Source organism: Schistocerca gregaria, chromosome X (genome assembly GCF_023897955.1).
Source record: "Schistocerca gregaria isolate iqSchGreg1 chromosome X, iqSchGreg1.2, whole genome shotgun sequence".
In the NCBI taxonomy this organism is placed as follows: domain Eukaryota; kingdom Metazoa; phylum Arthropoda; class Insecta; order Orthoptera; family Acrididae; genus Schistocerca; species Schistocerca gregaria.
Genome location: NC_064931.1, coordinates 685,932,112 through 685,949,098, shown reverse-complemented (window position 1 = coordinate 685,949,098; position 16,987 = coordinate 685,932,112). Strand labels below are relative to the sequence as shown.

Here is a 16,987-nt window from a genome sequence, read left to right as displayed (position 1 = left end):
ACAGAGAACCGACTCGTGGAGATAACATCTCGGACCTACTGATAACAAACAGACCCGAATTTTTCGACTCTGTAATTGCAGAACAGGGAATCAGTGATCATAAGGCCGTTGCAGCATCCCTGAATATGGAAGTTAATAGGAATATAAAAAAAGGGAGGAAGGTTTATCTGTTTAGCATGAGTAATAGAAGACAGATTTCAGACTACCTAACAGATCAAAACGAAAATTTCTGTTCTGACACTGACAATTTTGAGTGTTTATGGAAAAAGTTCAAGGCAATTGTAAAATGCGTTTTAGACAGGTACGTGCCGAGTAAAACTGTGAGGGAGGGGAAAAACCCACCGTGGTTCAACAACAAAGTTAGGAAACTACTGCGGAAGCAAAGAGAGCTTCACTCAAAGTTTAAACGCAGCCAAAACCTCTCAGAGAAACAGAACCTAAACGATGTCAAAGTTAGCGTAAGGAGGGCTAGGCGTGAAGCGTTCAGTGAATTTGAAAGTAAAATTCTATGTACCGACTTGACAGAAAAACCTAGTAAGTTCTGGTCTTACGTTAAATCAGCAAGTGGCTCGAAACAGCATATCCAGACACTCCGGGATGATGATGGCTTTGAAACAGAGGATGACACGCGTAAAGCTGAAATACTAAACACCTTTTTTCCAAAGCTGTTTCACAGAGGAAGACCGCACTGCAGTTCCTTCTCTAAATCCTCGCACAAACGAAAAAACGGCTGACATCGAAATAAGTGTCCAAGGAATAGAAAAGCAACTGAAATCACTCAACAAAGGAAAGTCCACTGGACCTGACGGAATACCAATTCGATTCTACACAGAGTACGCGAAAGAACTTGCCCCCTTCTAAGAGCCGTGTACCTCAAGTCTCTAGAGGAACGGAAGGTTCCAAATGATTGGAAAAGAGTACAGGTAGTTCCAGTCTTCAAAAAGGGTCGTCGAGCAGATGCGCAAAACTATAGACCTATATCTCTGACGTCGATCTATTGTAGAATTTTAGAACATGTTTTTTGCTCGAGTATCATGGAAACAGCGATCGTGTGAGACCCAGCTCGCTTTATTTGTTCATGAGACCCAGAAATTATTAGATACAGGCTCCCAGGTAGATGCTATTTTCCTAGACTTCCCGAAGGCGTTCGATTCAGTTCCGCACTGTCGCCTGATAAAGTAAGAGCCTACGGAGTATCAGACCAGCTGTGTGGCTGGATTGAAGAGTTTTTAGCAAACAGAACACAGCATGTTATCAATGGAGAGACGTCTACAGACGTTAAAGTAACCTCTGGCGTACCATATGGGAGTGTTATGGGACCATTGCTTTTCACAATATATATAAATGACCTAGTAGATAGTGTCGGAAGTTCCATGCGGCTTCGCGGATGATGCTGTAGTATACAGAGAAGTTGCAGCATTAGAAAATTGTAGCGAAATGCAGGAAGATCTGCAGCGGATAGGCACTTGGTGTAGGGAGTGGCAACTGACCCTTAACATAGACAAATGTTTTGCGAATACATAGGAATAAGGATTCTTTATTGTATGATTATATGATAGCGGAACGAACACTGGTAGTAGTTACTTCTGTTAAATATCTGGGAGTATGCGTGCGGAACGATTTGAAATGGAATGGTCATATAAAATTAATTGTTGGTAAGGCGGGTACCAGGTTGAGATACATTGGGAGAGTCCTTAGAAAATGTAGTCCGTCAACAAAGGAGGTGGCTTACAAAACACTCGTTCGACCTATACTTGAGTATTGCTCATCAGTGTGGGATCCGTACCAGATTGGGTTGACGGAGGAGACAGAGAAGATCCAAAGAAGAGCGGCGCGTTTCGTCACAGGGTTATTTGGTAACCGTAATAGCGTTACGGAGATGTTTAGCAAACTCAAGTGGCAGACTCTGCAAGAGAGGCGCTCTGCATCGCGGTGTAGCTTCCTCGCCAGGTTTCAAGAGGGTGCGTTTCTGGATGAGGTATCGAATATACTGCTTCCCCCTACTTATACCTCCCGTGGAGATCACGAATGTAAAATTAGAGAGATTAGAGCGCGCACGGAGGCTTTCAGACAGTCGTTCTTCCCGCGAACCATACGCGACTGGAACAGAAAAGGGAGGTAATGACAGTGACACGTAAAGTGCCCTCCGCCACACACCGTTGGGTAGCTTGCGGAGTATGAATGTAAATGTAGAGTATTGAAAAGTAATTGGCAAAATAATTTATGATCCATTTGCAGTTAGTAAATAAATGTCAAAACAATCTCTTAAGCGCTCGCCTGAGTACCTCTACATGTGAGAGAGACAAGATGGTGGACATCACATTGGCAATCGGCAATTTCTGTTGAACATATAAATAGTATAGTAATAGTGTTTTATACTTGTGTCCAGAAAGAGTATAATCAATTAGTATCGTTCTATATCACAGATGACTGTCACAAGTTTCTCAATTGTCATGTAGCCTTCACACCTAACAATCACAGTAATTTTTGTCCGCATAGTCACACCATACCGATCACATAACCCTACGATATATAACGTACATAACATTTCGTTTTCGAGAACTTACGTTTGGACATACTGTACTTTCCCCAGGAGAACAACTAATATGCGGACAGTAGAAGAAGCTGTAAAGGAACTGGAGTGATTGCGTAAAGTCCTGTGAATGGCAAAGGCTTCTGGCTTTTGTCCCGGTATTATCGATAGCATGGTAAAAAAAACGGTTTCCTCATTTCAGGAGCGGCATCGTGAACGGTGTCTCACTAGTGCCCGACTTATGTAGATTCAACTTACTCCTTTCAGGAGCACCACGCAACTAAAGCCAGTTGCACTATTTTAGGTACCTCTAAAACAGTGCAGTACAGAGAGTCTCGAAAGCTGCGAGGAAGGAAAGATCGTAGGCTCCACAATAACAGTCCGTATCCCCAGCTCAGGGTCAGTGCATCTGATTGCCATGCGAAGCACCCGGGTTTAATTCTTGGTACTGCAATGGATTTTTTTTTTTTCCTCGGAAGGATTGAAAGGCGCTCTCAGCTTCGTGTAGCCAGTTGAGAAGCTACTCGAATAAGAAGTAGTGCCTCCAAGGTCTGAAAAGCTGACGACGGCAGTGTGAGCGGTATGCTGACCTCATGTCCCTCCCAGCCGCATCCAAACGACGCCAACGGCAGACGATGACACAGCTGACTATTAGTATCGTATGATACCCTGGGCCTGATCGCTGAGTTACATTTTTTAGGTACAATAATAAGACGCAAACTATCCGAAAGGGTCGGGGGGGGGGGGGGGGGGGGGGGAGAGGGAATAAGATCTTGAAGCTGCATAATCTGCTCCGAAAAATGTACATGGAGGAAATTACACAAACAGAAAACCGACTCAACAAGGAGAATGTGGTAACGTACTGTAACTGTGTTTGTTTCATGCCCTTGGTGGGGTAGCATACAGTGCACATTTTACCATCAGAGACCAAATGAACGGTGGAATGTAAGTACAAGTAAGTGAAATTTCTACCCAGACAGTACATTACGCTATTAACAGAATGTCCTTCTGTTGACAGGTACTTAATGGTTCAAGAATTATTCACATGTGATGAAAGAAAAACTAGTTTTATGGACAGTGCATTTCTGAACAGTGTTTTGAATCCTACTGACAATGCATAATCATAAATCGCTAAAGACAATCTGTACCTTACCTATTCCATTTCCTCCAAGCAAAAAGAAGCTATAAGAAGTAGCAGAGGACACCTGGGGTTACCTGCTGCCTTCAAGGGCTAAACAACATTAATTTCGTCTCTTGTTTCTTATCATAAAGCCACTGAGGTTCTTTTCCGAACTACTGAACAAGAAGTCGTGTAATCAATTACTACGACGGAATATCACACTAAGAGGTACTCACTACACAATTTCACAGGCATGACACGCAAGAAAATCTTGACTGTACTGAGAAGAGACTGAAGTCTTGCTTATGGTACATAATGGGCGATTGTTATTACCACTTAAAAAACCCCGAAGTGATGTAGATGACGCTAAGACAAGTCAATGAATATCAGAGACAGGGGTCCGCAAATATCGGGCAATACCCCAACAGTGGATGACAAATTTTGAACATGTGACGTCGCTATATGACGTACCTCGCCGCACGCGCAGCAGTTGCGCTTGTCGATTTCACTCTCGCTGATAGGGGCAGCGCTCCACACCGCTCCGCTAAGCTACCGTGGTTTACTAAACTTAAACCGATTCATCGCACTCTCCATTACCACTACCGCGGGAACTACCGTATCACATCGGATAATGGAAAGAACGAAAACAGATTAGCGTAGCGGAGCGATGTGTAGTACTGTAGAGGTAATCAGTCCCCTAGAACTTAGAACTACTTAAACCTAACTAAAGGACATCACACACATCCATGCCTGAGGCAGGATACGAACCTGCGACCGTAGCGATCGCACGATTCAAGACTGAAGCGCCTAGAGCCGCTCGGCCACATCGGCCGGCGATGATGATGAATTCTTTATTGCAGTGGTTGGGGATACTCGATGTTGTTTGATTAAAGGGGCGCTCAACGACGGGGTTATCAGCGTCAGCGTCCGTACAAATTCGCAGTCTTTCACAGTCCAGTCTCGCCATTTTCCCCAATGATCATGAAATAATGACGAGGAAGCAAACACCCAGTTTCCGGACGGAGAAAATCCCCCGACCCGGCCTGGAATCGAATCCGGGCCCCGTGATCAAGATGCAGCAACGCTAACCACTAGACCACGAGCTACGGATGGCATTGCTAGAAATTCTCTTTAATAAAACGTGGATTTGGATAGTGTCAGCAGATTTTTTAAATCAAGTAGGGAATGACATTAAAGCCGCATGGGATTAACCGAGCGGTCTGGGGTGCTGCAGTCATGGACTTCGCGGCTGATCCCGGCGGAGGTTCGAGTCCTCCCTCGGGCATGGGTGTGTGTGTGTGTGTGTGTGTGTGTGTGTGTGTGTGTGTGTGTGTGTGTGTGTGTGTGTGTGTGTGTGTGTGTGTGTGTGTGTCCTTAGGATAATTTAGGTTAAGTAGTGTGTAAGCTTAGGGACTGATGACCTTAGCAGTTAAGCCTCATGAGATTTGACACACACTTTAACATTTTTTTGAATGACATTAAATCACCATATATTGCAACAACAATTCTATCCGTGTGTCCAATCAAAATTAAACATTAATTATTAACAGAAACTATTTATCACATACAGGATGCATGTTCGTTTTGTTTTAAGGCGCAAAAAACAACTGAGGTCATGTGCACCCATGTTATAACCTTAGAACACTACTACGAAAAAGGAGTTAAAAGCGATTACACGTTAAGCCCAATCGATGGAAAGAAAGAGAGCAAAGAAGAAGGACTTCCTATTTAAGAAAGGTCCACAAAATACCCGTAGAGGCAACGGAGGTCCCGAGCTAAAGATTAAATTCCTTCGCTATATTGGTACGACGCAAAAAAAGTAAAACGCGGTCAACAACCTGCTCATCGTTCGCTAAGACGGCCGATAACTCTGACGGCAAACATACATTAGAACGTAAGTGGTTAAAAAATGAACGTAAGCGGTTAACTGGATGTAACTGGACACACTGTTTTGTATCTCTAATATCTCGTAAGCTTTCTACCTTATTCGTAACACACACAAACAGAAACGCTTTCACAGTCGGTACTTGTGTTCTTGGTGAATTTCATTTCATCGGTATTAGTGATCCAGAATATCACACACACACACACACACACACACACACACACACACACACACACACACACACACACACACACACACACGAGAGAGAGAGAGAGAGAGAGAGAGAGAGAGAGAGAGAGAGAGAGAGAGAGAGAGAGAGAGAGATATTGTAGACTAGGCAGCGCCCTTTTAAGCGTGATCGGAAAGGTCAGTTGTACGTCAGTTCGACACCATCAGTTTCGAGCTGGACTAGCACAATTCCACTGCATACGCTTCCATTTCCCAGAAATTAGCAACTCGTAACTGGAGTGAACACATGAACGCCATTGCTACCGTGATGAAAGGCAAAATTAATGCTTTCGGATAAGTTCGCTTTCAACCTGACCTACACCACTCGCCGTATAGGTTAGCCACTGTGGTTACCAGTCTGACATTTGGCTATGTTGAGCCATCACCACCAACGCGGTGGTTCGGTACCTCATTGGATACAACATGCGGATCAGACCTATTCTGGCACTGTTAACAGCAACCGTGCCATTAAGAAATGTTGGACACCGAAGTAATGCCCTCCTTGCGAGATCTCCAACATGCCGTATTTCAGAAGGACCGTGCTCAGTCACAGGCAGCGATAAAAGTGCGAGTCTTCTTTCACTAACGCCGGATAGCATCGCTTTTCTGGTTTGAATGTTCGCCTGAGAAGTCACCCATCGATTAGATCTAGGACGTGACTGGGCAGCCCTTTGTTCGTCACAGTCCACCATCAGCCACTGTTGATGCTTTGTGAGCTCGCATATACACCACATGGAAGAAGATTTCGAAGGAACCCATCCACGACCTCTTGGATTACATGTCGTCATGATTAGAAGGTCCGTTTGCTGCATGTGGGAACTTCACACGTTATTCAAATGAATCAATTAAAGACAAAGTCTACAAACGAGCTCGCGATTATAATTGGTACTTCATGAATGTGCGATCAAGACCGACATTTATGAATAAAATCTTAAAGTTGGAGACCATGTACATAAATCTAATCCTAATCACATAAGTATTGTCATGGACTAATCTGTTCTCTAATTTCCTTAGCGCAGTGTCTGTGTTTGACAGTGTCTGGAAAGTTCGATTAAATCTTCCTTCGGGATTGCAGCTTGATAATAAATTCAACTGGGTGCAGGACACCACAGAACTGCTGAAGCGCCTAAACAAATGTCTATTTGCAATGCGAATGTTGTCAGGCATAGGGGATATAAAAATGAAAAACCTGACATACTGCGCTTATTTCCATTCCATAATGCCATATGGGATTATTCTTTGAGGGTAACTCATTAAGCCGAGCTAAAGTTATCCGGGTACGAAAACGTGCGATAAAAACTATATGTGGTATGAATTCAACAACATCCTGCAGAGGCTTGTTGAGGGAACTAGGGATATTAACTACTGCTATTACATTAGCACATTTGTTTTCATTGTAAATATATACTGTCTCTTCTTGTTCTTCAGAAATGTTCTACATCCTGGAGGATCTCTCCACCATGAATTAACTGGTATGGAAAGTACATCTAATCTAATCAGTATGTACGTCTGAAGGAACACTGTATCGAACTTTCCAGACATTGTCATAAACAGACACTGCAATAATGCACTTCATCTGACAAGAAAACTGAGTAAGTCTCTGTGCGGGAATAACTTAATTCTGCGAACACCATGGGAAGCAGATACTAGGACATGTGGAAGTTTGGGTCTGTCCCTGAAGTGTGCTCTGACAGCCGAAGCTTTTAAGGCCACCACACGAGTAAACCGGGAAATCCTGGTTCGACTGCCGTCCGTCACAAATTTTCCTCTGTGTAACGTAAATTGCATAGCAATTTAAGAATACATTTCTTGACTGTTCTATAACGCTATTTTCAATCGGATATATCTGCTGTATGTATGTTAGCGTATTTTTAGACCATTATAAATACAAATATGAAAGGTCTTACTATCGTTTTCCTTGTTACTCCTCTATGTGGAATGTGTTCGTTAAAAAACAGTTCTTTAAAAAGATTGCCCCAACATGGAATATAATTGACGAAGCCTAGCTATCTACACTCACTCGGTGATGTTTATGTTCTGCCGCCACCCAATATTCACGACTTGAGTTGTGACCAATACAATTCCTACGCAATACAGAGTGAAGCAGAATTCACCGAAAAACGTTCAGCGGTGGTAGTATTGACCGAATCACGAAAAAAGGTGTCCAGTGAACATGGGACCTTAAAATGCGTACCTTAAGAGCTACAGGCACTTTTTCATCCCCACTTCAGTGAAATATCCCTTCTATTGAACACGTGCTCGTAGCTGCTCACGTGTGCATTGTAGAGTCCATGTTCACTGGACCATTTTTTATTTTTTTCCTTTTCATTGTCCATACTGCCACCTTTGAAAGTCTGCCGGTGGAGTTCTGGTTCACCCGGTATACAGACAAATTGTCGAAAATTATGTCCACAAATACACATCAGTACGTTTTTGTTAGGCCAAAATGGCGCTCGTTCCACTCCTAGTGGTGGAAGAAATTTCTGTATCCGGTATTTAGCCGAATAGGGAGGACGTCGTAATGTCACACATTATCCTAAGCTACCGACTCTCTGTCCATGACCTCACTTACATATAAAAGTTTTTCGTAATGTAACCACCATCCATTCTGTCGAATGGAAAATACCATATAACGCAAAATCATCGATCAGATTCATTCACAGGACAAAAATACAAACCAACGACATTTTGCAGTATATTCTACTAGCATCCATCAAGTTCAAACTAATGACTAAAATGGCTGACATATCGAAATCTCAGGGTACTGTGTATACTGGAAAACTGTATCTAACAGCAAACAGGAAACAAATTACAAGATTAGATCGTATAGAGCATTGTCAAAATCTCTCCACTTTTTAAAGGTTACATTGTAACGTTGGAATTCAGTCAACCTTTGTGTCGTACTGGATGACATAAAACATTTAAGAAACTGTGTCGCTATCGCGTATGTTGAGGGAAAAAAAAGAGTCAAGGAAGAGAACCCATTTTGAAAATATTGAACCTTATACAACATACGCCGTCAGTTCCAAAAGTTTTGAGACTGAATCAACTAAAACAGACGAAACAACTGGAGATGGTGGTTTTGATGCTTCGCGTGTTCTACATAGTATCCTCTCACTTGAGTACAAAGCACAGAACGTCGTACAACCGTGTAGAACTGTCAGAAAACTACTCCTTCCGGATGATGTTCGACTCGCGCTTCACTTTTGCTTCCATGTCAGTTGTGTCGTCAAAGCGTTGACCCTTCATGTGAATTTCTTCACGTTGTCGTTTTACGCTAGGTTCATAATAATACAAAGATCTGTCACCAGTGATGATTTTTTCAAGAACAGAATTCCCCGTGTTATGGATTTCAAGCCATTCGGGGCACGTGCCCTCATGCCGTTGGTTTTATTCGGTAGTGAAGGTTCATGGGACAAACTTTGCATAAACTTTTCTCTCCTTCAAAATATCCTGGAGAATTCTTAAATACCTGATTTACAAATGTTTTTCAACTGTGATTTGTATCACAATAACGTGGACACATTAAGACCGCACCCGCACTACTTAAGACTGCTTGCACAGTACTGGCTGGTCTAATGCATGTCTTGTTTACAGCTGCTAGTTGAAGCTGCAACCGTAGTCACTGCACTGATGTCGCTTATACGCTGGGAATAAAACCAATTTCGAAAGAAAGTTACAGAAGTATGGGGAAATTGCCATGGCGAGAAAAGGTAATAAATATTTTGATAACTACATTAATGTTGCGCTCTATCGTACCATTATAATACGCGTAAAACCAATTATATCTTTGATGCCTCGACGAGTGCACTGTGTAAGTAGCTCCAATTATTACAGTTACAGAAAATTAAGTAATTTTAATGAGAGAATTTAAGGTGAAAAACAAACCAAAACAAGGATGGAAGCCACAGATCTGCCGTAGGCTACTCTGTGAAGGTAGCTAGGTGGCTATGTGTGTGTCTGCTAATTTGAAGATGGGAGGTTCGAGCCTGGGTTAGTCCTAAGTATCTTTCTTCCCCTCCTCGCACGTAACGTCGCTTTCAATGCTGGAGTAGTTTAGAGAACGAGAAATATACCTAATTATAGAGCGTTTCGGGATCCACGATGGACTGTACGTCTCCCTCACAACTTGACAGGTGAACCAGTTCAGATGGGAAGAAGGCAAGGCTTCCTCTCTTCCACAGTAAATTAGAATATTACATTACTACGCAATGTGATGCCCAAACCAACAAACTCGGCAATGACTGTTTTTCTTTGTAAATTGTACCAGCAACCAATGAGGGCAATTTATTAATTTTGCAACGTAGAAGTAATATATTTGATAGTTGCTAGAGTGTCTTCCAGGCTGTATGGCTGTGGTCTAAGAAACTTTTCTGGTCCTGAAGTTTCGTCAAGAGCTGCGCAGGCCATCTTCGGAGTTAGAGTGGCTTAAATACTGTCTAAAATGGGCGAGGTCAAGTTTGCACGTAATCAGTAGAGATACTCTTCGTCAGCGACAAAATTCAACTATCGATGGTCGGCTGTCAAGGATAAAAACTTATCTATCGATTTTGCACAGCCACTGTTCATATATCACTAAGTTTGATGGCTTCTCGCTGTGTTTATAAATTTCTATGGATTCTCTATATAATCATGGATAATAGTTCATTGTAAATAATATTTTGGTTTCAGCAATCTTCAATTTCCTGACTGAAGAGCATACTCTGCTACAAAGCTGGTTTTTGTTCTCTCTTGCCGGCAAAGATTTACGTTCTTTATGTCTTGTATTCACGCTTCTCTTGGTATACAACCATGGGGATAATTTTAACAGATAAGAAGCAGCCATGAAATTTAGTGATACATAGACTTTGGCTCTGCAAAGTCGACAGTAAGTTTTTATCCTTGAAACTCGACAATCGGTAGTTAAGTTTTATCTTTGCCAAGGATTATTTCTGCTGATCACGTGTAAACTACACCATGTCCATTCTACAAAGTATTTATGTCGCTCTCCCACGTCCGACTCGTCAGTTGGCAAGACTCAGCGTCGCCAGGAACACCTCGGAAGATATGCTGTACATCTCCGGACGAAACGTCAGGAACTGGACCACGGCCATACAGCCCGGAAGACTCATCAGCAACTGTGACATACAGTCGCGAAAGCTTTCATTGTGTGAATATATAGGATATAAAGTGCTTTCTAATTTCACATAAGGTCTAACACTGTTGAAAAACATTCAGTTTAGAAGATTCTCAATAACAGCAGTCGTAGTGTCTCGCACGAAGAGCTTCTCCGTGACACGAACTTTGTTTGAAGCGTGCACCCTTCAGAAGTTTGACGATTTCTCATTAAGAAACAGCCCGATACGGTTATCTGAAGTTGTATTAGTAGTACAGGGCACAATGGACGTCCGTGTCAGGGTTCACGTACATCGATTTATATCTGGTTTTTAACCTAATTAGGAGTACAAGCGTTTCGTGATACGACATTTCTCAGAAGTTCCCGAGACAAGGAAGAACACAACTTACGTAACAATGTCTTAACTACGTGATTACGATAATGACCTCTGGAACACTATAATGGTGTTTCACGAATCCATCTGTGTCGAAGAGTTGCTTCCCATCGACTTAAACGCCGTCTCTGTCGTTGGCCATGGGCAACTTGAACTGACTTCTGTTTTTAGTGTTACTTAACGACTTCCGCTCTTGCCTTTCACCAAAATCATAATCGTTTTGCGTATATGTAAGAAAGTTAGCATGTTCTGCTGCGCTATAATTCACAGTCAATGAGGAGAAACTTTCATCATCAATTACGTCCAGTTGCACAGGAACGCATATGTATTACACACAAAAATGAAAACCGTCCTGATCTAGGGGTTAATCTGCCCTATCGTTTTTACATCAGTCATTTGCTATCAAATATTACATACCTAGTAAGGTATTCCGAACATATTAGGGGGGAGGGGGGGTTCAAAGCGTCCACGCTAGATCAACAAACAAGGAGTAACGTCAGGAGAGAGCGTAATTCTATTAGAACTATAATATAATTATAATGTGATACAATTATAATAATATTATATCATATTACATTCGTGGAAGTAGCGCTTTCACTTCTCATTATTCGTAATGAGTGCTTTACATAGAACAGTATGTCTCATTTGTGAACATAGGCATCATAATTTTTAAGAATCGGAAGGTGGTTTGATGTGAGAGCTAACCGACTGAAAAATTAGTGACTAAAACGACTGGCACAATTACCAATACCAATTATAGCCTGAGAAAAAAGCCAGAGGTAATGAAAAAAACAGTAGCGACCAGAGATGAAGACTGACTACACTAGACACAGGAAGAGAAACCTATGCACCAAACTACAAAAACTGGGAAGGAAAGCTGGAACGAAGGATGAAGTTAAGATAAAGGGAAATAAATGTTAATACTCTGTTTACGCTAAAAACAATCTCCTGGATTAAATAGAGAGGCATGTCACAGTTTTCCTAAATACTGATGTTCCAGCTGCGTAAAATTTAAATTTCTATGTCGGCTCAGTTGTTAAGCTTTCTCGTAACGAATTATTCTTAACATTTCTGAAAATGTTCTCTGTTCACTTTTTTTAAATTATGCTCATTTCCAGGATGTAACAAATTATCAATGAATCTTGCAAAAACAGGATGTTCCAGGTAACATAACATAAGGACAGTTCATAGAAATATCTCATTTTTCCTATAATTTTCATATTATGTACAATATCAAAGAAAAAATTTAAAATCTTAAAATAACCTACATTTTTAAACGAAAGAAGAATAGGTAGACGCAAATGAAACAAATTTTTGAATCCTTGTACTAAACACTCATTTTCAAATGCGTTTTGGCAGTCATATACTAACATACTTTCCGTCTAGACTCTAGAATTTTGGATGGCTGTTTTACGTTACTTTGATATTTATCAACAGTTTCTGACAGGTCCATTATCATTTCCTTTCTTGTCAGCAACTGCAGCTGCAGCCCACGCCTCCAGTCAACAAGTGGGGGACTCGCAGCGAGAAAAAATTCACTTTAAATATCTGGTAGCTATTTTAAACATCTGGCCACAGAATGGCAATGTTATGTAAGGTTTTCGTCAAGTAGGAAACGTATCTACTAAGAAAAATGATATTACACGATATACTCGTCATTTATATGTACTTCATACCTCAAAATGATAATTTTTACTGGGCTGAAATTGTGTCCTCTATAATGAAACACACGCTGACTTTCGAATCAGAGACCAAGTTCCTATGTAATATATCGTAATATATCTCAGTATTGTGGCCGGTAATCAACAGCAGTGCAGACAGAGGAGATTGCAGAAATGTCATAATAATAAAAGCTGGAGCAACAGAAACAAAACCACGCTGACGAATGTGGTTACTAAATAGATTAATTAAAGTACGACAAAACTTACTTTTTGGTATACGAAAACTTCACAAAGTTCTTACTAGAACGAATATTAACTACGAAGGTTCCCTAGTATCAGCAGTTTAACTGAAGTGATGCGGAAGATATGTGGCTGATGCCATGAAGACTGTCGAAAATTTCCCGAATGGTCTTCGCACCAATGGCAGCATATTAAAGTGAACCACCCATGTGATAAGTTGCCCGCCACGCTATGTACCTATACTCAACAGTGTGAGCCAAAGAGATGCGGGCTATTTTACAATGTTGCAGGGCAGTCTACATCACAGCTAGGACAGAAACAATTAATCCTAGACCTTAATGCACAAAGGTTACAATCTAAATAGTGTATACGGCACTACTAACAAAAAGAATACCAGAAACTCTATTATCAAACTACAATACTGGCCATTAAAATTGCTACACCACGAAGATGACGTGCTACAGACGCGAAATTTAACCGACAGGAAGAAGATGCTGTGATATGCAAATTATTAGCTTTTCAGAGCATTCACACAAGGTTGGCGCCGGTGGCAACACCTACAACGTGCTGACATGAGGAAAGTTTCCAACCTATTTCTCACACACAAACAGCAGTTGGCCGGCGTTGCCTGGTAAAACGTTCTTGTGATGCCTCGAGTAAGGAGGAGAAATGCGTACCATCACGTTTCCGACTTTGATAAAGGTCGGATTGTAGCCTATCGCGATTGCGGTTTATCGTATCGCGACATTGCTGCTCGCGGTGGTAGAGATCCAATGACTGTTAGTAGAATATGGAATCGGTGGGTTCAGGAGCATAATACGGAACGCCGTGTTCGATCCCAACGGCCTCGTATTACTAGAAATCGACATGAAAGGCATCTTATCCGCATGACTGTAACTGATCGTGCAGCCACACCTCGATCCCTGAGTCAACAGGTGGGTACGTTTGCAAGACAACAACCATCTGCACGATCAGTTCGACGACGTTTGCTGCAGTATTGACTATCAGCTCGGAGACCATGACTGCGGTTACCCTTGACGCTGCATCACAGACAGGAGCGCCTGCGATGGTGTACTCAACGGCGAACCTGGGTGCACGAATGGCAAAACGTCATTTTTTCGGATAAAGCCAGGTTCTGTTTACAGCATCATGATGGTCGCATCTGTGTTTGGCGACATCGCGGTGACTGCACACTGGAAGCGTGTATTCGTCATCGCCATACTTTCGAATCATCCGGCGTGATGGTATGGGGTGCCATTGGGTACACGTTTCGGTCACCACTTGTTCGCACTGACGGAACTTTGAACAGTGGATGTTACATCTCAGATGTGTTACGACCCGTGGCTCTACCCTTCATTCGAGCCCTGCGAAACCCCACATTTCAGCAGAATAATGCACGACCGCATGTTGCAGGTCATGTACGAGCCTTTCTGGATACAGAGAATGTTCGACTGCTGCCCTGGCGAGCACATTCTCCAGATCTCTCACCAACTGAAAACGTCTTGTCAATGGTGGCCGAGCAACTGGCTCCTTACAATACGCCAGTCACTACACTCATGATGAACTGTGGTATCGTGTTGAAGCTGCATGGGCAGCTGTACCTGTGCACGCCATCCAAGCTCTGTTTGACTCAATGCCCAGGCGTATCAAGGCCGCTATTACGGCCAGAGGTGGTTGTTCTGGGTACTGATTTCTCAGGATCTATGCACCCAAATTGCGTGAAAATGTAATCACTTGTCAGTTCTAGTATAATATATTTGTCCAATGAATACCCGTTTATCATCTGCATTTCTTCTTGGTGTAGCAATTTTGATGGCCAGTAGTGTAAATATACAGGCTAATAAATGATTGTAATTTCAGAAAAAGAATTGTATGTTATATTCATGAGAAAGAGTTAATCAAAATGAGCTATTCAGTAGCGCGTTACTCCACCTCTGGCCCTTACGCAAGCACTTACTCGGCTTGGCATTTATTGGTACAGTTATTGGATGTCCTCCTGAGGGATATCGTGACAAACTCTGTCCAATCGGCGCGTGAGATCGTCGAAGCCCGAGCTGTGTAGAGTCCTTCCTCAAATGCTCCAAAATTTCTCAATTGCGCAGAGACCCGGCGAACTTGGTCACGATAGGGTTTGACAAGCACGAAAACAAGGAACAAAAACTCTCGCTGTGTTATTTTAAAGGCCAAAATGACTTTTGCCGTCAAGCAGTTGTTTAAAATAATTGGACTATCGAAACAAATAATGAAGCACTGTAAAGATAGATGAAATGTGGTGATTTAGTTGGGCAGCGCAATGTGACGCATTCATACCGTGCTAAATAAGGGCACCATTGCATATTGATAAAGATAATGGCATCAAACAAAAGGAAAAATTAATTATGGGTAGATAGTGCCACAGCGTGTTGAAACGTTCTCAGAAACGGTCTCTAATTGCAACCTCCTGTCATTTCACATCTCGCTTTTTCAACAGTAGCAGACGGTGATTGCGTTAAGAGCAACAAATTCAAGAATCTCCCTCAGGCCAGTAAATTAAAGTGCGTAACGACGAACGCCGGAGAAGAAGAAATTAAAGTAGCATTTTAAAGCTACTGATAATCGTAAACAGCTCTAATATTTCGCATCCACGTACCTTAAGAAATTTCTGCTGCACCGCAACTGATTTAGAAATAATGATTGTCCTTGCTCTTCATCTACTGACTTTTTCTGAAACATAAGTTTAACTACTATATTGAGAATAACAACAATGGACTGAGCAGCTCTCACAGGAAACAGTCTGACAAACTGGGGACATACTGTGAGTGTTAAAGAATACACTACATTTTTAAACTATGAGTTCAGCACAGTAGGAGAGAGCTTTAAGACATGTCCGGCACCAAGATGAACGAAAAGTTCACTAAAGACAAACACTTATACCCAGTATTACACTTGGCAACAGTAAGACTGTTGCCAATGGACAGAAACAATAGATACACTACCATCACTTCTTTTCGCAATTCTAAATAAATAAATAAATAAATATACAATGATGATAACGACGTTCACCTCAAAATATATGGCTGCGATATCTACACGCGAGTCGAAAAACGAAATGAAATGATCGTAGAGCATTGATGCTACCCTATCTGGCGAAGTTAGCTGGCGAGTTGCAAGTCTTTTCAGTTAACACCCCACTGGGCGACTTGAGTGTCGATAATGATGAAATGATGATGGGGGCAAGAACACCCAGTCCCCGGGCGGAGACCATCTCCGACCCGGCCGGCAATCTAACCAGGCCCGCTGACTGCAGTCGGACGCGCTAGCCTCTCAGCTAAGGGGGCAAGACGTGAATGGATATCATTTATAATGGACCTTGAGTTATGTGTGTTAAGTACCTAAGTCAGCAGATTTACAGTGACATGACAACAGCTCAAAACCCGAAGTTAAAATCACCTGCAGTACACCCATCTTCCCTTTACTTTTTCCTTATGGCCCACGTCCAGCCGAGAGTGAGTGCGCTAGAAACGAATAAATGTAGCGTCCGTCCAGTCGCCTGAAACTTTCCTCTCTACCGCTTTACCATCAAGTGCACTGAAAAAAAAAGAAAGAAAGAGAGAGAGAGAGAGAGAGAGAGAGAGAGAGAGAGAGAGAGAGAGAAAGGACTAACGATTGCCTCTTATTTTTCCACTTCTTTAAGTAGTAAATCGGGTGAAATGGTAACGCACTGGATTTCTGTTTCCTAGGTCAGACTTAACCTGGAATCTACAGCAACAATTAGACGCCTGTTTAAATGAGTAGGGCTGCTTGCATCCACAATTCCAATTGACATGGGGAACCAGTCATAAGTCGCTATCT

At 42.1% G+C, this 16,987-nt stretch overlaps 1 protein-coding gene across 3 annotated transcripts in view; it reads right to left on the bottom strand.

Annotated features, from left to right (window-relative positions):
- LOC126299513 (protein FAM102A) overlaps window positions 1–16,987 on the bottom strand; it is a 409,085-nt gene that overhangs the window by 105,456 nt on the left and 286,642 nt on the right. The gene's annotated exons all lie outside the window — the stretch shown is intronic.